This window comes from Thermobia domestica, chromosome 15, assembly GCF_964235325.1.
Source record: "Thermobia domestica chromosome 15, izTheDome1.hap1.1, whole genome shotgun sequence".
Taxonomy (NCBI): Eukaryota; Metazoa; Arthropoda; class Insecta; order Zygentoma; family Lepismatidae; genus Thermobia; species Thermobia domestica.
This window is the reverse complement of record NC_137468.1, coordinates 172,476,999-172,502,394: the sequence shown is the minus strand read 5'-3', so window position 1 is coordinate 172,502,394 and position 25,396 is coordinate 172,476,999. Positions and strand designations below refer to the sequence as shown.

At 35.8% G+C, this 25,396-nt stretch overlaps 1 protein-coding gene across 1 annotated transcript in view; it reads left to right on the top strand.

The window, feature by feature from the left end:
* The first annotated feature begins 8,476 nt into the window (after positions 1-8,476).
* The window catches only part of LOC145671364 (uncharacterized), a 75,797-nt gene continuing 58,877 nt past the window's right edge, over positions 8,477-25,396 (top strand). The window contains exon 1 of the mRNA XM_081740427.1: positions 8,477-8,839. The gene's annotated coding sequence lies outside the window, so the exon portion shown is untranslated. The remainder of the gene's footprint in view (positions 8,840-25,396) is intronic.

Here is a 25,396-nt window from a genome sequence, read left to right as displayed (position 1 = left end):
CATGTGACAAATTACTTTATTTTAATATATTATGATTTACTTCTAGGTTTTAAAGAATTTGGAGGTTAAAAAATTTAAAATTATTCGACGGTACTTTATATAACTAATATATGATTTTTAAGTTCAATTTCCATTCGCACTAAAAAGTAAGATAATTGTTTAGAATTGGGGGGCCAAAACTAGCAAAAAGTAGGATGATTTATGGAAGAAATGGGTTGATAGTGATGTTCAAGTAGTCAAGAAAGTATAGAACACATCTTTTAGGGCAGTAGGGGATTTATACAAAACGGAAAGGTAAGTGGAAGTGATTTATGTGAGAAAAAAAGTGAATTGTTGGTAACGAAGATAGAAAGCAAGTGCCATGCGGGGCTCTAACCCGCCTTCATTCGCTAAGGCTCGGTCTCCAACGCTGTCTGAAATTAATGTTGGTAACGTAATTTAACACACGAAACCATTAAAAAAAAAAAACGCATCGGAATAGAATACCGCAAAAAAGTAGGTGCAAAAGCTGCCCCCGAATGCTAAAGAATAGCCAAAATTAGCAAAGTATTAATTTACAAATGATGGAAAGGAACCATTTTGTTAAGTAATTTAGAATTATGTAGAAATAGAGACGAAGTACTATTAATAAACCCTGAATCACCAATAGTGATAAACGTCGGTCTGTCTCCTCTCTCTTACTCGAATTTCTGAAGAAGTACTCGGACTTCTTTTACATGTGAATTAACGTATGGAATTTCGAGATATAGGTAGAATGAAAGGTCGTGTATGGCAATGGTACGTGCTAAAATATAAGGATAAGGAAGTATCTTGCAAATTTTGTGAACGTAAATATGTATGCACAAATGTTGATAAATTGGTGAGACATGTATCTTCTAGCATTTACCCAATGTAATTGGTTTATAACATTTATAAATTTAATGTGTTTATAATATCAGTAATAGAGTCAAGTTGAGCAAATCCACTTACATATAAATTTAAACTGTTACTATATAATTTTTTCACACATATTTAATTGATAGAACAAATTGTAAATAAATATGCATTTATGCGTGCTTTGTAAATATAATAATGTGTTAATAAAGTAACATAGTACTGTTCAGAAATTCAACTTTGAAATCATAATATAGTAATAGAATGCAATTTTCTTTCTGATTGTACATAAATTCACGGATAAATTCCCATTCTGGGAATCTTTCCGGGAATATTCCCGAAAAATATCTTTCCGGGAATTTACCCATCACTAATTCTGATTCGTGTCACTTCGTGGGAGTTGGTAAAAACCTGTCATCCTACACTTATCTATTCTATTCGTAAAAACTCTCTGTAATGTAATACGCTTTTATTAATTTCTTATACGATTAATATCTTTAATAACTACCCAACTGTCTTTGTTACCTGAAGCATTAAACTGGAGAGGAAGAAGAAGAACTATTGTTTTCAAAAATCAATTATATACAGTACGTTTTTGAAACCTGATCGTTTGTTTGATTGGAAGTATAAAGTTGCTTCTGTGAACGGTCTTGTAAATTATTTCATTAACACTGGCAGCATAAAATATAAGGGAAGTATAAGAACAGGGTCAAATTAGTATTAAATTTAAAGTCATAATGGCTGGCCTGACGTCCGTCAAGCTGGCCCGCACAAATTTCATATTCAAACTAAAACAGTACCAAAAATTTGTACCCAATATGTACCAATTTGTACCCCCACCAATTTCGAAAAAATTGAATTTCTGATGGCGGGCCAGCTTGACGTCAAATTTATTTTACGTCAATTTATTTTTCTTTCCAATTCGAACAAAAATGGTGCGAAAAATTTGTACCCAATATGCAGTAGCGTACCCAGGAATTTATTTCGGGGGGGTTCAAACTAAATATGAAGCTATTTTATATTAAAATTGCTAAACTTGCCCCTAAAATTAGGCTAAATTTTTAAAAAGTCGAAATTTCGGGGGGGGGGGTCCGGACCCCCGTGTCCCCCCCCTTCCGTACGTCCCTGCCAATATGTAACAATTTGTACCACCAAAATTAGAATTTGTATCCCTACTGATTTCGACAATATGAATTTTATCATGGCGGGCCAGCTTGACGTCAATCTGCCCTGTTCAACACATTTTTCTTTCCAATTCGAATGAAAACTGTACCAAAAATTTGTATCCAACATGTACCAATTTGTACCACGAAAAGTAGAATTTGTTCCTCCACCCATTTCGAGAAATTTGAATTTATGTAATTTTTAAAACTATACCTTATCTTGGGCAAACCAGGAGGTAGTGAACAGTACCGAAAGTATAGTTCGAAAAGTCCACCCGAAACAAAATCATAAATACGCCACTGGCCTTGATAATCATTACAGTCGATCTTGCCGCTTTTCTTGTGAATCGGAACAATGATTGATTCGTGGTGGACGAAATCGTATCCGTGGATTTTCTCGGGATTCTCTCGTTTTTTCCTGTTTCTCATTCCACCATTTCTTCCATCGTTCACTTACAATTTCATCCGTCTCCTTTAGCACTTAGCTTGCATAAACGTGGAACTTTAAGCTAAAGAGTTCATTTCATTTTTTCGATGATTGATCCCTTCTAATCTTGTGGCAATTCCTACCTTTTTCCAGGTGAGGAAAATTAGTTTCTGTAATTCGTTTCACAATCCCCCCCCCACCCAGCTAAAATTAACGCGGAAGGAATTTCGTCTACACCCAGAGATTTGTATTGTTTCCATTCTTTAATCAATCTGTTTAGTAGTTTAGACGTGGTAGATGTATTTTCTTTCCTTTTTCCTGATTGGCTTTATATTAGAGCAATATTATTATTTTTAACTTAGTTATTTTCCCAAGTTAAATGATACGTTCAATAGAACATGTGAAGTTATGCACAGAATACATAATTATTAGTATTACAGACACCAGTCTATGTAAGAACATTCGGACATACTAACAGACACTGAACAGTGTTTATTTCAGAAAATAATGTTCCGGGGGAGGCTCAACGGTATTCGGAGGAGCACTTATTATTTTCAAATGGTACTGTTCTATTTATTATTATATTATAGACAGGGGTGCCCACAAGGGGGGGCTATGACGCAAACTGCGTCATTGAAATATTTGGGGGGGGGGGGTAAAAATCTATATAAATATGTTTGATGGGGGGGTAAAATTAATCGAAAAGAATATTTTTTTCATGGAAGAACACCTACGGATAGACAGTTGGGGGGTGCGTCATGGACATAAGGGGGGGTGGGCACCACTGTTATAGACGTATTATTCTGGTCTCCTCCGGAGGCACTCACAGAGCTCCGGGAGGCACTAGCCACTAAAAACATGTCTGGAAAACATGTCAGCCCCTAAAAACATATCAGAGCTGACAAAATCCGGCCCTCGAAACCATTTCGTCAGGCCTGTTGATCGGTTATATATATATATATATATATATATACTGTATATATATATTTTTTGTGATATATTATACTAAATGGAATTTTTTCCAACTCTCAATTCTATAGTGTTAAACTACGTCAGTCAACTTCCCTCCTGCAACTTCACCATGATGATAAGACTTAGATAATGGGAGTTGTTAGCGGGGGTGATGGGAAACGCGTCCCCCCAAATTTTTAGGTAAAATACCAAAAAAGATAACGAACACAGTAATATGAAATTTAGTGAACTCCATGCATCTCCCCCAGAATTGAAAAGCTAACAGAGAGTATGCTCAGAGGCCAACGTTATCTTCTCTTCACTCCAACTCCTTCCCATTGTACTGGAAACTGCCCTCGACGTTGGTTATCCGACCTGCGACGCCAGCACGATCCATATAACTGGTTCGCCCCCTCTTTCGACTTGCTTATGCTAATTCAGAGACCTTTCGCATTTTTATTTAAATGGCTTTTAAGTTGACAGAAACAATTCACGATGCGAGTTTTCAAAACACAACTCTTTTCGTAAGTAACTTGGTGTTTTTATTAATTAAGAGAATACGTATGATTTCCTCTTCGATATAAAGGTTCTCAATAGAGGGTGGTTTGCCTCGTTTTGATTGCATGATGAATTCTTGGTTGATCTATTTCGATTCCTCTAAACAGAAATAAGAACGGGATACAAGATTTTTCTAAAAAAAAAAAAAAAAAAAAAAGACTTTTCTAAAAAAAAAAAAAAAAAAAAAGAGGGAGGAGGATGAAGGACGCACTTGCTAAGTCATGTGATGTATAGAAGCAATCAAAAGCTTTAACCTTATCTCTAAACTAACAATGGAAGACTAAACTAAAGATTACACTATAGACGAATTATATTCAGATTGTAAAATCTCACAATGAACCTCAGTTCCGTACAATTATTCCTCAAGACGGATGGGGAATTAAATCCAGGATGGGAAAATTAAACAAGTAATTGACAAAAAAGAATAAATAATGCTTTTTTTTAAAACTACATGTATAAACACTGAAGAGAAAAATTCAAATTTGTCAAAATTGGTGGGGGTACAAATTCTAATTTTGGTGGTACAAATTGGTACATATTGGGTACAAATTTTTGGTACCGTTTTTGTTCGAATTGAAAAGAAAAATAAATTGTGCGGGGTACAAATTTTAATTTTAGTGGTACAAATTGGTACATATTGGGTACAAATTTTTGGTATTGTTTTAATTTGAATATGAAATTTGTGCGGGCCAGCTTGACGGACGTGCTGGCCTGGCGTCTGTTAAGTTGGAATTGATGTGCAAAGAAGAGATTGATTATGACTTACCTCAAGAAGATCCACTCGAGGGGAAAGGGTAGACATACGAACTGATGACTGACAACAAGGAATTTATGGGATTACTCGTATGTACCATGCGCATCAAGTTAAATTGGATTTTTGTGACGGAGTCCTAGAAAATGAAAAACATCCAAAGAAAATTGTAGAAGAGATCAGCCCACAAGGATGCGTTTTCTTTAAAACTTTTGTCTGATTCAAAATGGCGGATTTGAATATGGCCGCCATCAAGGCATCTCTTACCATAGACCTAATATTTATCCACCTGCTTTTTATTTAATTATTATCATTAACACAAAATTTACAAGGTGGGGTAAAGGACTAATACATATGCTGCAACAATATTTAATTTCCCTGTAACTTTTTACCAATTGCGCGTAAATCAAAATTAACGTCACCATTGTTCTTCTGATTAAATTTGAGCCTTAAATCATGTATCACATGACCCTATTCCTATTTTAAAAACTTAACCTTAATTCAAAATGGCGGATTTCAAGATGGCCGCCGTCAGGTATACCCTTACTATATGACTTCCCCCTAGTCCTAATATGTACCCATATATTTGTTATTCACCTTTTGTCGTTACAAGAGGTCTTACAGGGCTTTTACCTCCAACTGTATGAAGACTATTCTGTACTTCCATGTGATGTTCTGGTAGCTGTATCTCCTAAACCCCTGGAGCTTCGCACCTACAACTTCACTGAAATACTGACCACATTTAGTACTACTTTCTCATATGTGTCTCAGTCAGCAACTCGATTCACCCAAACGTAAGGTTTACTTGTCAGATACCTCAAGCTCCATGGGGACACTACTCTTCACCCTTAGTTCAGCCATTATTAACCCGGGATAATGTAGTACAGCAAACTCTCCGAAGATCATCGAGAAATAAGAAACCGCCTGATATTTGGGGATACACTTTTAAAAAAAAAACATATTCTTAGATTGGATTTTTTTTTTATGTAGGAAGAGGGGCAAGATATAAGCTTAATTTTGTAAAGCGGGGAGAAATGTTGGAATGGTACAATTTGGCACAAAGTGTTTTATAAATGTGACACTAGCTGTTTTGAAGCTGGGACTATTAAAACAGAATACATAATTTATATAAAACAAACCAACAAAGTGTAATAGGGAATACAGTTCGAAGCTGCCTAAATAAAACCTAACCCCTACTTCTGGGTTAAAGAAAGAAAAAGAAAGAATATTTGCAAACATAGAGATATATGACATAATAATAATTGATGGTTGGTATGACGATATTTTGAGGTTGTTGTAAGTACTATAACAAATAAGTATAAATATGTGTGTTAACGGATCTTATTAATGATAATATTATGAATATGTGGTTCTTGTACAGATTAAGAATGAATGGACTATACCCGATATGGGCCATTCCACGCGAAAGTAAGCCTGAACCCAAATTTTCGAAAACTGTCAAAACCAATGCATTTTTACATATATATGAAGTAAATAGAACGAAATTTACTTTTCCACAAAGAAAAACTTATTTATACTTAGAATTCACGTAAAATTTTAAATCCAAGTTGTGAATTTGTAACATGTCAGCTGCGAGGAATTTTTTATTCTTGTTATCGGCAACATTTTACGGTAATTTGTGCATGTTTGGCTGAAGTAACTTCGAGCTATTCAAGATGCTTCTCTTTGCTACAAGCTGGAGTTGAAAAAGTGTTTACAGGATAAAAAATGTTTATAATATCATTAAAGATATAAACGTCAACTTGAGTGTTCTGCCCGTGACAGAAAACTACCAAAAGTTATTGTACTGAACTACTAAATTTGAGAATGTGGTTCATACTTAGTAGAAGTAACAATTTGCATGTGTACTTCACATTTATCAAATTTTGGACTAATGCTAATAATATATTTCGATTTATTTCAATTTGAAAACATGTCCTGCCCGTGACAGTGGGCATGTCATTGGTGAGAAAGTTTGTGTACATTGGTTATTCATGATAGAAAATGATTCCATGTGTACTAAAATAAAGTTTTCTAAGCATGAACATTATTTACTTAAATAGAGGATTATCTATTACTGTCAGTATGATGTTTTAAAGTAAAATAAGTGTCATATAAATATTATCATTAGCGTCACCTTTTTGTTCATTTCAAGGGAGAAATGGATGGGATTGGAGTACGTGCAAGAAGGCCAGTATAGAACTTTGTGAAACAAAAGAAAGTAATTGTAGATTGTGCTGTTGATTTCGTAGCAGCTTTAAGCTCTTCCTTTGAAAATATATCTGTTTACTACTATCATCAGCAGAAATTAAAATGAAAAAAAAAAAACGATGTTTTGAATAAAAGGCGGGAAAATGCTCTTATCAATTGAATGTCTCCAATCAAAACACATTTTTTCTGCAATTTGATAACGAAAATTGAGTAGTTCGTCGAAGTTTTAAATCAGAGCTTCAACCGTGTACAAATTTTAAATTCCTAACAGACTTTTATTCAGATTCTGAAAATGATGATTCCGAAAGACATGAAGCTATCCTGAGCGACGACATAGGTTTGCATGTTAACAAGGCTTATGTTAGGCAAGCTGTTGAAGATATAACACAAGGAACATTTTTGTTGATGGAATTTTTCTCTAGTGGACAGAATACGTGCAACTATCGCACATAGCCCAGTGGAAGAGGACGAACAAGTCAAGGAAATTCGTATGAAGACCGTAAGCGATTGCGGTAAAATTTTCAAGACTGTTGAAGTGTCTTACATGAATTTCAATCAAATAATACCTGTGATACCAACAGTGCCGTGGCGTTGGGGAAAAGGTGCGAGCGGGGCGTCGGCCCCGGGGGTCAAAGTATGGGGGCGCAAAATTCAGGAAAAAAAATAAAAGATATATAAAAATGGAAGGAAAAAGTATTAAATAGTGCTCAAAATCAAGGAAAAACAGGGTTTATTTTTAAAAAAATTTCTTACGCATGGCGCCAGCCATGTGACGCTTTGCTGCTGGTCTGTCGACCTCACTCATATTTATGGGGGCGCCGTCGTATACTCTCGCCCCGGGCGCTGATTTTCCACGGCACGGGCACTGAATACCAGCACCTATTTTATATACTATTAGACAGTGTTTTGTACGAAGTTCCCTACAAGGAGGGTGTAAATGGGCAAATAAAACCAATTCCTAAAGTGTAGGTGGTTAGAAATAAGTGTACTATATATTTTTATTTTATGTGATAAGAGCGAGCCCCAAGTAAAGTAAATAGAATTGTTTGTGTACAATGATATAACAGAACAGCAGAAATTGACTTATTTTCGATTTTATTTCAGTTTTCAAATCATTTTTATTGAGATTTTGTGTGTTGATTCACACGGTGTCCTGCCCGTGACAACCACGTGTCCCACCCGTGACACAGTAAAGTTGAGTTTTTTTATTAATATAAATATTTTGCAAATTTCTCTTAAGTGAAGTTTGGTAAAAAATTTCATCATTTATACATTTCCGTTTAAATAAAAACATTTTGAGCTAAGAATTCACAGAGTTTTGTAACATTCACTTGGTGTGTCGAAAGTCAGTTCTGTTTTTTGTCCCCGCCCATGACAGACGTTTAGGAATTAATATTTTCTACTCTAAACAGAAAAAAATACTGAAAACATCAGTTACATATACTCCTAAGTCTGTACTGCTCATGCATGATACAATTAGCAGAATTTATGTTATATTTTTAGAAATATACAACTTTAAAGCATCAAAAATGTAGTGTAAATGTCCTGCCCGTGACGATGGAATGGCCCATATAAGAATGTAATGTGTTTATGTAGTCTACTGTGTGGATAAGTTGACGTACTCCAAATAAAAGAATTGTTGATATTTCGGCTTGAGCTAACAGAATTAATATTATCTACAACGGAAGGAGAGCAAACAATGGAGAAGGATGCAGCTATGTTTTCTTTCGATGCGAAACTAAACGTTGGTATGGTTAAATCAGAATCTGCACTACAAGATCATCCTGCATTTGAAAGTAATATAGAAACGCTAAGAAAAGTAGTGGTTCAAGAGAATTGCGCATCGTACTCTAAGAACTCCCAACAATTAACAGCAAAAAGTTCAAATTCATTTCAGCAAGAAAGGTAATGTTCAATTTTTCATAAAGTAATTGGCTCAGATTGATAATATGGTTCGGAAAGTTTATAGATTAAGCAATACTTCATGATAAATATTTAGGTATGGGAGATGTAAATTAATAATCTTCAATTAGGAAAAGGAATGGGACATATAGACCAGCTGTGGCGTATACCAAATAATAATAATAATATCGATAACATCCATACAAATCTTAAGTAGTTCATGGGTGATATCAATAAAACGGAGAAGTTACTCATCATTCCCAATTTTGTATAGTTACTCGCATTGGTATCAATAAAAAGAGGGTCCATGTTCCGTTAAGGGGGTCCAAAAGTACACTGCACCCCCTTAAGCTAACCTAACCTAACCTGACCTAACCTAACCTAATATAACGTTATATTATGTAATCAAACGAAAATCAATAGAAAGAAGTGTTGTCAAAGACACTGGACCCCCTTAACGGAACATTGACCAAAAAGAGAACTGAGCACTACTCGTCTCGGCTGATCTCGGATAAGCACCGCCCTTTTGAAGTAACCACACCTCTATTCTCGAGCGGAGTAACTACTCCGCGTTAGATATCAATAAAAATCAAAGGTTCTTCTGTGATGCTAGTAACTTCTCCAAATTTATGGATCAAGCTAAATGCGTGACTCCGTGTTAAATATGGCAGAGCATATGATTGTTTTGCTACGTAGAAAAATTTATAAACTGCATAGAAATGTTGCCAAAACATAATAGGTTCATGAAAGAAAATGTAGAGTAGTTAGCACAACATTTTTTTTAGGAGAATCAACCTAAATTTGGGGCGGTGTACTAAGTAATGAGGAAAATATGCGGGTTCTCTTGCGTTACGTGAGTGATCCGCGATTCCAGGTCGGAATGTCAGGGGATTCTGGCATGGCTCAAAGTACTGTGTCTATGACTACTACAAGTGTAATGGATGCGATTATTGCGAAATCTGAAAATTGATTGTTTCCGGAAGTGCAATATGCAAACAGCAAAAGCAGAGTGGCAAGAACAATATACATTTCCTGGTGCTATCAAAGCACTTGACTATACACACGTGGCAATAAAGAAACCTAGTATTTTGGAGACGAATACGATAATAGGAAGAGCTCCTTCGTGACTAAGCGGTTAGCGTGCATGCCTTTGGTATGAGACCCGCGTTCGATTCCCGGCGGAGGGTCATGTGATTCGAATTCCACGTTAATCAGTGGGTCCCGTCGTATATAGCCTCGGTACTGAAAAGAACGTTAAACTCAAAATCAATTCAACTCAACGTTGATAGGAAGGGTGTATACATGAGAATGTATTTTTTTATGCCATGACGAAAGGGAACACGTATGGTGTGGAAAACGCAATCGGGTGGATGTTCTTTATGATGTGACTGGCTGGACTTTTTTCTAAAAAAGGAAACAAAGGGGCTAAGTGTCTGATTTCGTTCTTAAAGCCAAACAATCTACAAAGACCTTGGACAACACGTGATATGCGCTTGTCGTGTTAATCTTGATATTGCTGAATTCGAACTTTCTTGTTTCCCCCCTTTTTTTATTTTATTTTTTATTCTCGCTCGAGTATTAAAGATTCTACTTGGATTTGTTTCTCAGTCATAGATGTAATTGATATTTCTTTGCATTTCACTGTAATTGCCTTCAAAGCTTCGGCTTTCCCATCGCTTACTTTCTAATAACTGTTACTTTGAAAGTACCACTGGAAACTCTTTTATAATATCCACAAATGCACTTTACCCACAATGAAAGACCACCCAACAGATAACAGGAATGAGTAACCATTGTTTTATTGATAACGGCTCAGTGCTACGTGCAGAGGAAGCGCAAGTAAACGTTCATAAATCTGGAGCAGACTAAATGTGAGTATGGCTTATTTTATTGATACGAAATTGAGGGAGGAGATTACTGCTTGTGTAATTACTCCGATTCTCGAGCAGGACTCCTCAGAAGTAGTTACTTATTTTTATTGATATCACTCCATATCTTGATGACTTTATTATTGATTACACATTTCTCACCAATTTCTGTATATATTTACTATATAGGTGCTCCACGATAGTGTTTTATTTATATAGAGGCTTTTGCAAAGAAAAAATCGGGAGAATGAAATTTATCCCAATGGATGTAGCTCGAATGGGTCTAGCCTCTCTTTTCCGGATGGCTTCGAAAGACATTAACAAAATACAAGATAAAAAAGAATTTTAACCAACAATGGGTGTTCAGTAATTGTACAGGTCCATACAAAAATTCATTTCATACTCATTTCTTTTTAAGGAAGTAGTCGTTTTCTATTTTCAGCAGTCATTTCTAGGGTATGGATTTCCATTTCTCCATACAAGTTCACTTTAGGTGCTTAGAGCACGTACACGATACAAGGATTATTGTACAAACGAAAGGTGCTAGATGGCCGGTAAAAGAAAAATATTGCTATGTAACTTAGAGAAGGATGCATGATGATGGTCCAACTGGAAGCAAAGGGTTGCGTCGGATAGGATAAAACGAGTCACCGAAAGTAAATATAGGCCTATAGGTAAACGTTGATAGCACAAAAAAATGTATATAGCGTAGACTTACATATCTTACGTGTTGAATATGTATTTGTACGTTCCTAAATATTTTATAGGTAACTTTCTGAAATGCTTTCATTGCTTGCATTGCTTTATTGAAAAACAACAAAAGAAACCTAATTTGTTTGGTTTAAATCCTTTTTTGTTTGTTTGTTTAAACCAGAGTTTTTGGAATTTACTCTAGGTATTTATCACATATGGACAGAATGAGTTTGTTTCGCTTTGGTGCTATTGTGCAACAACCGGGTTATGCTGGAAGGGGTCACATGGGCCTAAAGCGGAATCCAAACCGCTTCTCGGGTTATATCCGAGAGAAATTGTCTTCCACTAGAACTCGGAACTGGGACTAATTAGTCAAAATGTGGCACGCCTGCCGACTTCTCACAAATGACGCCTGATAAAAATACTTTGTTCTGATCTTTACATACTTGTTAATTGTCACGTGTCATTTCAGAAGGACAAAAAGATAAACAATAGCACTCGTGAAACATTATACAGAGTTGCACGTGGACAATTTCAAAGTATAGCAGAGTAGAGAAGAACTAATTTAGTCTAAGTTAGTTCACTACGACTTATATCAGTCCAAGTTAAAGAAATACAACGACTAAATTTGCATATCAGTGATAAAAGTGAATTGAGTCCACTTTGGCTCTGACACATTTATACATATATAGATACAAAATAGATACCAAAGATACTTATGATTTCAAGAAATTCCTCCCGAGGGGTTTGCATTCCTCCCCCAAAGAAAGGTCGGCATTTCGATGTACTTTATCAATAGTAAACATTACTAAAACGATACAATACTTAGCATTTTTTTATTGCTACTGCTTAACAATAATAACAAATTATTAAAAAATCACAAAAGAGACATTCATAAACTTAAATATATATAAAAACAAGTTACTTCTGTAGATTAATCTCTTTGAGTAATGAATGGGGAATTTTCTTCTGATTATACTACGAACCATATACGGGAGTGAAAGGTAATAATTCTAAGTGTCTCTTTATGAAGATTTCACGAACTAGTGATGGATAAGTTCCCGGGAAGATTCCCAAAACGGAATTTTTCGGGAACATGTACAATCACAAGGAATATTGCATTCTATTACTATATTATGATTTCAAAGAAAAATTCGTTTTATGTCACAGTATGTTATTACTGTTGTCCCCAGCGAAATCTTTAAAATATATATTGTAAAACTTTGTGTAAATTCGTCTCATATAAGGAAGAGGTAGAGCAGATAATAAAAAGAGTGTCCGGAATCGACTCCCACTACCAGTTTTATTATAAAAATCCACTATATGAGTATTTGTACAAAATACTATACAATTTGGTCTCTATTTAAAAGGGTGAGTAAAAGGTAGTCTTTTGACCGAGTGGTCGCAGACAGGATTTCCAACAGAGCCCCGTAGCAGGCTAAGAGGAGTGGAGTTAAGGAACCAATGCTCCGTAGCAAGCAGAGGCAGGTTAAGTTGCCAACAGAGCCCCGTAGCAGGCTAAGCGGCTGAGGTTGCGATTCCCAGACAGAGCCCCGTAGCAGGCTAAGCCAGGAGATAGGCGTAGTCCCGTAGCAGACTAGAGGCCTGGGGTTAGGTTACTCCAAGAGTCCCGTAGCAGACTAGAGGAGGGTCACCAGAGAACTGGTCCCGAGTTGCCTTCGTCCATCCAATTTATAGGGTCCTTTTGGGTGGCGGTGGCGCTGTTGCTCCGATGTCGTCTTCTGCTCCATGGGAGGGGCCAGAAGCCGTCGTCTGCATGTGATTACAGGTCCCTCTGGTGGAAGATCCTCTTGCCGAACCATGTGGTGTTGTTTGTAAACATTGAAGCGTGGAACTGTTTGTTTACGACATCACATAGGATATTACACCCCCCTGGCTTGTTTAAAAAATAAGCCGAAGGGTTATTTTTCTTTATATGAGGGTTGGCAACACTGAGGTATCACACACACAAAAAAAGCACTAAAACATTAATAACACTTGCAACACACAAAAAAATCACTTTTCGGAGCAGTAATAAGGTAGCGGAAGAAAGCACTAAACAGTTAGTCCCTAATCACAGGCAGGATCGGTGCATTTTAATATGTCACTTCATTTCCCTCGAGGTAGGGCTGTTTTAAGCTTTGGCTTAATACACATATATTAGTTCACCTATAGTGAATGGTGTTGGAGCCTGTAATGTCAGTTGCTCCATAGTTAAAATATTGGTATTAAATGTGTCCATCGGAATTGGAGGAGATATTTCTAAGCGAGGCGTTTTGGATATTTTTGGTAACGAGCGAAGACGGATATATAATCTATGTAAAATTATAAGAGCTAGGAGTAATAAAAAGCTACTATTGACACTGAGATATAAAGATAATTTATATTGGAAAGTTCTGATTCGAACGGAGAGATTTCTTGGTCACCCTGTATAAGGTGTAAAATTTCTAAAATATGTGCGTGAAAGATATGTATTTCAATAAAATAATCCAATTTTAAATGTCAATGACGATAATAATGGTGGTCCTGAATTCCTGATCATCCTGTATAATGTAGAAGTGGTCATAACTTTTGGAACGTCCTGTAGAATATTTATATTCTATGTTGGTGGCACCATTTAGCTCAAAGAATGAAGAAGTTGTATGATTATAAGTTGATTGTTCTTGTAAAGGTCAGTTGCCTTTTAAATGCAAAAATGGAGATGTCAGCATTCTTTTCTTCAGCCGTAAAATAAACGAATCAGCTTTTTATAAAACAAAAAGGAAATGAATGTTTGTGTCGTTATGAAGAGTGTTTTATCTGCTGAACTCGCGTCTCTGTATTTTCTTTCTTCTTAGTGGTGAGTACTGCATTTTTTTTTCGCTCGTGTAGAAAATAAAATGAAGTTATTTATTCTTGTTCTATATGATCTCTGTATTCATGAAATGGCTTGATCCGGTCCACTGAAATCTCCTGTATTGTTTGACGATATGAATTTGGAAATTTGATCTTATAAAGATTAGGATTAACTCTTTCGATAATTTCTAGAGGTCCTACATATTTGGATGAAAATGATTCTGGTATCCCAACTTGACGATTGGGAAAGAATACAAGTACTTTCTGTCCCTTATCAAAATTAGTTTGTTGATGTCTGCTGTCAAAATATTTTTTCTGTTTATTATAACTTGCGATTAAATTATCCTGAACGATCCCTCGTATCTTATTCAAATGTTCTTTGTTGACACATAATGTTGGAGTTGACGCTAATGCAATATCAGAGATGGTCTTAGGTTCGTATCCATACATGAGGAAAAAAGATGAATATTTAGTTCCGGCCTGCACAAATGTATTAATTGCGAATGTTATTTATGGAATTAGTTTTGGCCATTGATTTTGATTCTCCTGTACAAAAAATTTAAGAGCGTTCTGTATTATTCTGTGGAATGTTTCCACTACACCCAGATTTTTGTGGTCATACGCTGGACAAAATTTAAATTCGAAATTGTAGAATTTTGCTAAGTTTTGCAGTCTCTTAGCGTTATGTACAGGGTGTCTATCCAAATACAGGTATGAAAAAGCTCCGTACTTAAGAATAATGTCATATATGAGAAATTGTTCAATTTCTTCTGCTGTGATGTTGTCTACAACTCTGGTGACACAGTATCACGTGGACATTTCTATAGCAACTAGTATGTGTTTGAATTTTCCATCCCCGACCGGCACTCGCCCAATTGAATCGTACTGCCAAGCAGTGGCAATGGGTTTAGATGGGTGATGCAGCAATTGGCCCGCTGGTTTAGCTGGTAACTTCTTTAGTTTTTGACAAAGATTGCATGTCTTTATTCTATTGGCTATGTAAGCTTTCATGTTAGGAAAATAGTATTTCCTAAGCGCCGACTGGTATGTCTTGGTGTAACCAAAGTGTGGTGCCATTGGGTTGTTATGAATAGCCTCGAACCATTTGCCTAGTAAAGATTTTGGTACGCAAAGTAAATACAGCAGTCCTAATTGAGGGTGTTTCTGAGTCCTATATAATAATCCATTTTTAAGAGAAAAATATTTCGCCGCACGGAGTGTAGATAATTTGCTAGGTTCTTTATTTTCCAATACAGTAATGATATCCGAAAATGAAGGGTCCTTCCTTTGTTCATCTGCTAAATTAGGTAACATAATGGACTGGTCAATTTGAAAAGTGTGCTCTAAAGAATGTGAAGCAAAAACTTTAGCATCTTCTGTGTCGGAGAAGTTATCAACTTCTTGATTCTCGTCCTTTTGTATATCTTGTTTGTCTTCTAAGCGGCTAAAAATGTCTGCAGGATGCTGTTGACTTTTAATGTGCTGTATTTCAAAATTGTAATCTGCCAAAAATATTTTATAACGACTAAATTTTCCGACTTTGTCCGGTTGGGTAGTGAGTGAAGTCAAACATTTAGCGTCTATAAATAATTTAAATTTTCTATTCAGTAAGAAATAACGAAATTTTCGAAGAACATATATGGGTGCATATAGTTCTTTTTGCCATGTGGAGGCCTTTCTTTCAGTTTTAGTAAAACGTCGACTACAATAGGAAACAACACGTTCCTGATTGGTTTTAGTATCATAACAAGCCAATATGCCGCCTGCGGAGGTTGACGAAGCATCTGAATATGCTCGGATTTCCAATGATGGATCAAAATGAAATAAAGATGGAGCTTGTATAATATCCGTTTTAAGTTTTTCAAATAGATCATCATGCTCTGTTGTCCATTTAAATTTTGAATTTTTGTCTAAAAGAATTTGAAATGGTTCCACTTTTTCCGTGAAATCTTTAATATGTGCCCTCAAATAAGAGCATAGTCCGAGGAAACTCTTCAAGGTGCGTTTAGAGGTTGGTTTCTTAAAATTGCGTATTTTATTGGAAATTTTAGGTGATATTTTAATCTCCTTTCCATTAACTGTGAATCCTAAAACTTCTAATTCCGAGTATAATAGATGGGTCTTGTTCGGGTTTGCTCTAAAATCGTGTTTCCTTAACCTTTTAAAGAGCAATTCCAAGTCTGACAATTGTTGTTTCCAATTTTTGCTTCCTATAACGAGGTCATCCGCAAAGGCTGTTATGCGCGGTGGTAGTCCCTCTAAAAGCATTCGTACAGCTATACTTAGGGCAGCGGCGGACGAAGTGTGTCCCATTACGCAACGTTGAAACTTATATGCCTTCCTAGTATGATTGAGCTCAAAAGTCATGTATTTTTGACTTTTGGGATGCAATAATAGCTAAAAATACGAGGTTTTTATGTCAATTGTGGATATTGAGCTTTTTCCTCTTAAAACGTGTAGAATATCCTCCGTATTTTGAAATGGTATACTTAAGTAGTGTGAGAACCTATTGCAAGCTTGGAGGTTGAGAACTAAGCGGAACTCTGAAGTATTTGGCTTCTTCACTTTGAGAAGTGGCGATGAAAAGGAACTGTCACTAGTTTCTTTAATAATATTGGCATCTAAAAGTTGTTTAATTTGTAAGTCAATTTGGGGTCTTACTGCCAATGGAATGGGAGGTGATCTCTGATGAAAAGAGGCTCCTTTATGTATCCTTATTTTATGTACATAGCCACGAAAGTAGCCAATGTCAGTTGGTGTATAAGAAAAGACATCCCTGTATCTAAAAAGTAGATCATGCACAGCTTTCTTTTGCTGACTCGTTAAACTTGGCTTGATGTCAAATAATTTAATATCAAAAAGTGACTTGGTCTCTTCCAGCCTATTCTGAATTTCTTGTTCCGTTCTATAAAATGTTTCGTCATTTTGTCCATCTTTTTGGTAATCTCCCTGTAAATCTACTTCTTGAACATTGTCTTCAATATACGCAATTGGGGTGCTCTTTACTAACGTTACCGGTCTACTAGTAGGATTTGATATCAATAAAGTCAAATTATTCTTAGGTACTTTAGTAGGCAACGTTTGTAGTCCGTATTTGTCCAGCAAATTTTCTAATGGAGAGATAAAAAAGTATTTATTATTCTTTTGCCGATTCTTGATATTAATTGGTAAAAAGAAATGTTACCTGGCTGGTATGGTAACCTTTCGTGTTGTAAAAACATCAGCCAACTTGTGCTGTTTTATTGCATGCATAGCGTTAGCAGATAATTTTTCCTGAGTATCAATTTCAATTGGATACTGCGGAGGCCGTGGTTTCTTGTATACTGACAACATGTTATTCTTTAAGTCAATTTTGGTCTGTAATCGATTTAGAATGTCTTCACCGAATAAAGGCAAAAAATCTCCATGTTCTAAAATTCTGAAATAATGAGAAAATGTTGTTGAGCCAATTCTGAATGTAATCAAAGCTATATAGCGTAAATTTACGACAGAATTCTCAATTCCTCGTAGATTAGTGCTAAAAGGAATCAATTTTGTGTTTGGTGGAAGCCAATTTTTAGGCCAAAGACTCAATGAACTGCCAGTGTCTATGATTACAGGATATTTTTCTTTATTAATTGTTCCATTAATTAATAATTTATGTTCCTGATTTAATGTTCTCCCTTCTATCTGATAACGGAGCTACTGCATAAAGTGATGTATTTGCCAATCTTTGTTGTTCACTTTTTGAATCATTCTCGGCCCTCAGAACATGTTCTTGAGAGGGTTTGTCCTGGGGCCCCCCTAGGCGTTTCCCTGCTGATTGTTCTTATAACATGTACTGGAAGAATGACCTTTCTTATAGCACGTATCGCATACTGTAACTGTTTCTGGCCTAGGATTACTATTATTATCTTTATTATTATTTTTAGAATTGTTCTTATTTCCATTTCTCTGCCGATTTTGATTTCCGTTATTTGTACTTTTCGACCTATAATTGTTACGGCCACCTCTCCTAAATTGTGAGTTCTTAATGGCATTTTGAGCTACAAGAAGAGATAGTTCAGCCATTTGATTTGCTAATTTAGTGAAATCTAATGAATTGTTTGCACTGGAATTACTAGATGTGCTAGGCGCGGGGGGTTCGGGAGGGGGATTCGGGTTAGCAACTTGGGGGGAAGGATTTGGAATTATCTGATTTTGTGATGCACCCTGTAGCTGTGGTGCTGAAGGTGTAGGAAAAACTGGAGCTAGTTGCTGGTATTGATTCCAACTAGGTGTTGGGTTACATATTGGATAGGTCAGTTGTTGTTGATGCACAGGGAAGGAAGCGCCAGCGATTGCTGATGAATGCAAACTGCTGACTGGTGTACTCTGATCGCAGAGTGAATAAAATGCCTGTTGTAATTCCACGTAATCACGTTTCTTCATTAGGTCATTAGCTTTCTCAAGATTGTGTAAATGCGTTTGTAAAGCGTGAACAGTTGTAAATGATTCTAACGCTATCTTTTGCAAAAAAGTTTTCTTTAAACCTAAGGATAAATAATTTATTTTCTGCTCCTCGGTGGCCTGAGGCAGAACTTGTCTAATGACCCTTAATTTTCTGAGAAAATAAGCATCTACTGGCTCGTTTTCACCTTGTTGGACTTGAAAAATTTCGAATTCCGCTCGATATGCCGGTAATCTTGGTCTACTCAGTGCAGCTAATTTGTCTTTTAATTGTTCATAATTAAGCGCGTCTAACTGATTCTGGGCCTTTAACTGTAGGACTAAATCAAGTGCTACATCTTGTAAGTACATAGGTAGTAGTTCTTTCTTTTTCTGTTCATTCCACGAATGCAATAATGCAAGATGGTCAAAAAGCATAAAAAATCTATCGGGGTCCTCCGTAACGTGTCCCGAATACTTAGTGAGGTGTGGTATATTAAAAGAAGGGCGCGAATTTTGCTCCATGTTAAAAATGTTTTCTGGAAAAGTGTTTTTACCAGTTCTAGTTTGAGGCATAAACAAAATTCACTTCACTAAAAGCACTAACACTTTAAAATTCACATACCTTCCAAAGAAAAAAAGTCCACTTCCGGTTAATAAAAATACTGTCCGGTAGGGGAGTATTCAGAGCTTATTCTGAGTCGGTCAAGCCTCTACCATGTAAAACTTTGTGTAAATTCGTCTCATATAAGGAAGAGGTAGAGCAGATAATAAAAAGAGTGTCCGGAATCGACTCCCACTACCAGTTTTATTATAAAAATCCACTATATGAGTATTTGTACAAAATACTATACAATTTGGTCTCTATTTAAAAGGGTGAGTAAAAGGTAGTCTTTTGACCGAGTGGTCGCAGACAGGATTTCCAACAGAGCCCCGTAGCAGGCTAAGAGGAGTGGAGTTAAGGAACCAATGCTCCGTAGCAAGCAGAGGCAGGTTAAGTTGCCAACAGAGCCCCGTAGCAGGCTAAGCGGCTGAGGTTGCGATTCCCAGACAGAGCCCCGTAGCAGGCTAAGCCAGGAGATAGGCGTAGTCCCGTAGCAGACTAGAGGCCTGGGGTTAGGTTACTCCAAGAGTCCCGTAGCAGACTAGAGGAGGGTCACCAGAGAACTGGTCCCGAGTTGCCTTCGTCCATCCAATTTATAGGGTCCTTTTGGGTGGCGGTGGCGCTGTTGCTCCGATGTCGTCTTCTGCTCCATGGGAGGGGCCAGAAGCCGTCGTCTGCATGTGATTACAGGTCCCTCTGGTGGAAGATCCTCTTGCCGAACCATGTGGTGTTGTTTGTAAACATTGAAGCGTGGAACTGTTTGTTTACGACATCACATAGGATATTACAATATTCTGAAAGATGTTATGTTATTTTATTAATATTGTATTATATTTAGAGACTGCGCTTAAATGGATATTTATTTACAATATCTTCTATGAAAGTAAATATGTTTCAACAATGGTATAGTAAATCCACATATTTAAAAACCACTAAAAAGTTAAAATTTAAATGTAAGTGGCTTTTCTAAACTTGACTCTACTACTGATATTATAAACATATTAAATGTTGAAATGTTATAAACAATTTTGTCAACATTTACGCAAATATGTATGTTCACAATATTTGCAAGTTACTTTCTTATCTTTACAACTTTGCATGTAACATTGCCACACATGAACTTTGTTTCTGCCCATTTCTCGATATTTCATGCGTTAATTAACAAGTAAGAGATGTCCGAGTACCTCTTCAGAAATTCAAGTCAGAGAGAGGAGACAGACCGGCGTATATTACCGGCGTGTGGTTCAGAGTTTATTAATAGTACTTTATCTCTAGTTCTACATAATTCTACATTACCACATGGTTCCTTTTCATCATTTGTAAATTAGTACTTTGGTACTTTTGGCTAATGTTTAGCATTGAAGGCCAGCTTTTGCACCTACTGTTTTTGCGATATTCTATTCTGATGTGGTTATTTTATGGTTTAATACGTTAAATTACGTTATCACCATTAAATTCAGACAACATTTTAGAGCGAGCGTTAGCGAGTGAAGGCGGGTTAGAGCCCCGCATGGAACGTTGTTTTCTATCTTCGTTAGTAACAATTGATTTCCTTTTTTCACATCACTTCCACTTACCTTTACTTTTTGTACAAATCATCCAGTGCCCTAAAAAAAATGTCTAATGTACTTTCTTGACTACTTGAATACCACTATCAACTCATTTCTTCCGTAAATCATTCTACTTTCTGCTAGTTTTGGCCCCCTAATTCTAAACAATTACTTTACTTTTTAGTGCAAATGGAAATTGAACGTAAAAAATCGTGTTATTAGCTATATAATGTACAGTCAAAGAATTTTTAATTTTTTAACCTTCAAATTCTTGAAAACCTAGAAATAAATCCTAATATATTAAAATAAAGTAATTAGTCATATGGTTCTTATAATTTTGAAGATAAAGCAAACAAATGGAAATAAATTCCTGACCGGAAATTTATAGGCCAGGGGAAAAAACCCGGAAATATTCCCATTTTTTAAATTCCTTCCCACCGACGATATTCCAACTACCCATCTCTATTACGAACACACACTTTTACAAACATTTTTCGTTTTTTTTTTTTAAACCAGCTTTTTCAAGCTAGGGATGGTACCGAGACAGAGACGGACCTTTATATACCGAGGCGAGACCGAGGCGGACTTTTATGCACCGAGACGAAACAAATATATTAGGATTTACTTCTAGGTTTTCAAGAATTTGAAGGTTAAAAAATTTAAAATTATTTGACTGTGCATTACATAGCTAATAACACGATTTTTTAGGTTGAATTTCCATTTGCACTAAAAAGTGAGGTAATAGCTTAGTATTAAGAGGCCAAAATTAGCAAAAAATAGGATGACTTACGGAAGAAATGAGTTAATGGTGGTATTCAAGTAGTTGAGAAAGTATCGAACACAATTTTTTAAAAGGGTATTAGGGGATTTGTACAAACCGTAAAGTTAAGTGGAAGTGATGTGAGAAAAGAAAGTGATTTGTTGGTAACGAAGATAGAAAACAACGTTCCATGCGGGACTCTAACCCGGCTTCACTCACTAACGTCCTTTCTCCAATGCTGGCTGAATTTTATGCTGGTAACGTAATTTAACGTCTTAAACCATAAAATAACCGCATCGGAATAGAATATCGGAAAAAGTAAGTGCAAAAGCTGGTCCCCCAATGTAAAACGTTAGCAAAGGTAGATAAGTACTAATTTATATATGATGAAAAGGAACCATTTGTTAAATATTGTATCGTTGTAATAATGTTTACTATTGATAAAGTACATCGAAATGCCGACCTTTTTTTTGGGGAGAGGAATACAAACCCCTTGAGAGGAATTTCTTGAAATTATAAGGATCTGTGGTATCTATTTATGTATAAATGTGTCAGAGCCAAAGTGGACCAATTCACTTTTATCACTGATCTGGAAATTAAGTCGTTGCATTTCTTTAGCTTGGACTCATATAAGTTGTAGTGAACTAACCTGGACTAAATTAGATCTTTTGTACTCTGCTATACTTTGAAATTGTCCACGTGCAACTCTGTATAATGTTTCACGTGTGCTATTGTTTATCTTTCTGTCCTTCTGAAATGACACTTGACAATTATATTAACAAGTATGTAAAGATCAGAACAAAGTATTTTTATCAGGCGTCCTTTGTGAGAAGTCGGCAGGCGTATCACATTTTGATCAATTAGTCCCAGTTCCGAGTTCTAGTGGAAGACAATTTCTCTCGGATGTAAACCGAGAAGCGGTTTGGATTCCCCTTTATGCTCATGTGACCCCTTCCAGCATAGAATGTGATCATAGTGTTCATTGTTTTCATTGTGTTTATCTTTCTCGAAATATTCTTGGCTACATGTTTAGCTAAGTTCTGAAACTGATTTAGTTTCATATTTTACCATATAATGTTATCTAGAGATGCAAAAATGCCGGGTTTTTGGAATCGATAGTTTTGTGCACATAAAAAGGTACCTTTCTTGAAAAAAAAATTAGAAATTTGGAAATTTTGGCTTTTTTCATTTTTATGATTTTTTCTGTTTAAATAGCCTTCGTATAGTATACTCTAAAGATAAATAAGATTAAATGACCGAAATACCATATTTAGCTCTGGAATTCACCATCATGATGGATGGAGCACATGGTTTATGAATTAAAGTAAACATAAAGTACGTAGTATTTGAGGGCAATTTGGAAGCTATTTAACTATTTTAACTTCTGAGTTATCGATATTTTTTCTTCTCTAGATCATTACTTTTTAGCTATTCGTGTTTCACTTCTTAGGACTTAGTACTCTAGCTTCTAGCACATAATTAAGCTTATGTTTTTCAATATATCTCTCAGAGCGTATTTCCACATTTCCTTTATACTGTAGCTGTGCAATGATTTAACCATAATCTTCCCGGACACAACCTTGAATACCATTTGATAGAAATAATCAGTATCGGGTTTAGATTAATAATTGGGAGGTGTTCTTCTGAATAATGTTTGTTTTTTTTTAAAAAAAATACTAACTTTTATTTAAGAGGAGCTTAAGTTTATGAGTACAGGCATAATAATTATTTCGTTTTGTTTGTTTATTCAGCTATAATCTTCCAGATACAACCTTGAAGACCATTTTATACTGATAATCAGTGGCGGATTAGAAAATTATTTTGGGAGGGGTTTTCTTATTAATGCTCAGTTTTTTTCTAAAAATTCCTAATTTTTTATTTGAGGACAGCTTGAAGTTTATGAGTAAAGGCAAAATTAATATTTAGTTTGTTTTAGAAATTCCATAATTTCGGGATAGAGGCTTCAATCCGGAAGAAATTCCCACTCTATCCCTCTTCGCAAATCCATCACTGCTGGTAATTAGTAATAACAAAGATTTAAAAACGATTAGTAAGGAAGTCGGCCAGGACTCACAGTACACGCAATATCTCTACATTCACAGATGGAATTAAGAAAAACTTTTGTCAAAATGGTCAATTGCGGGGTTGAATCCCGGACTTCAACTATGGCCACAAAAGTTCTCCATTGTTTTCTGTCCTCATCCAATTCAATTCAGTTTCTACTCTGTATTCCTATTTCTGCTAGATCCATCTTAATATTGTCCTCCCATCTGGGCCTAGGATTTTCTAATGTACCTTTCCCGATTGGATTTCCAGTTAAAACTTTGAAAGCGTTCCTACTTTCTTCTATTCTGGTTTCATGGCCTGCCCACCTGAGCCTCCTAGACTTGATGACTCTAACGATGTTTGGTAAACCGTAGGAATTATGTAGTTCCTTCTTATGAAGTTTCCGCCATCCCCATTCCCATTCCTCTTCGATCCAAATATTCGTCTCAGAATTTTATTCTCAAATAATTTGAGTCTGCATTCTTCCCTCAACGTAAACGACCATATTTCACAACCATAAAGCATAATAGGCATGATTATCATTTATATATTTTAAGCTTTAAATTCTTTGACAGAATTCGCGACGACAAAATATTTTGAAATGGGTAATAACAAGAATTTCCTGATTTCATTCGACATTTAATTTCTTCGTGGGTATGATGTTATTCTGGTAATACTGATCCAAGATATTTGAAAGTATCCACTGTGTCGAAAGTATTAATTGATACTTTAACGAATTCAAAATTGCCTTAATACGATCCTTGTGAACTTCCTTGTATTTAGGTTTGTCTGTATTTACTCATGTCCCTGCAAGCGTTTAATAAGGCCTCTGCATTTCTTTTCATTGTTCTATCAGATTTACATCATTAGCATACACCATAACCTGATGAATACCATTCAACTCTAGGTCCTGGTTCCTATCTTTGATTTTTTTTATAGCGTACTCCGGAACAAAGCTGAATAATAACGGCGATAACTCATATCCTTATCTCAGGCCAACCTCGACGTGGAAGCTCGTATTTTGCTACTCATACTTTACTCTGGGATTCATTTAAACTCTTAATAAATTTAGCTTTTTCGGTACTCCAAATTCTGTAAGAATGTTGTACAACTGTGAGCAAAATAAATGACGCATCTCTTTATTCTGAAGTTTTTTTGAAAATATCTCCGTTTTCTTTATATGTTCGAAATTTTGGAAGGCTTCCCCAGCAGGACAGGTTAATAACAAACCCAATTTTGATATTTGTGTTAGATATTAGCTTAAAATAAATAAATTAGAAGCAAAAAACATTAAATCGACAGAAATCTCGAGAATTACAAACTCTGCTAAAGTGGGAAATTTTCAAGAATGCGAGGAAATTCTGCAGTTCAACACGAAGCAGCGACATCTATGTCATTGAGAGAAACGTGGATTAGGTCTACAAACGAAAATTTTAACGAAATATTTCTAATATGTCTTATTATATGCATTATCAGCGAACTCCAAATATATGAATCTATGCTAAGTATTAACGTATAGATAGAGCAAATAGTGAAAATTACCTATGGAAAAAGACGACTTCTTAGCACGATCGTAATGAAAAATCGTCTTTACTGTAGAACAGGTTCAATTCACGTAAGAGAGCAAATAGCTCAGTTAGTTAAAGCAACGAGTCTGTATTCCGAGGGTAGTGAGTTCGAACCCCATAGAAGTGCCGTTGTCATCTTTATTACTATGGTTATTTTATTTATTCTTTTTATGTGGGAAAGAATCAAATTGTAACATAGATGTAAAACTCTTGACGATACCAAAAAAAG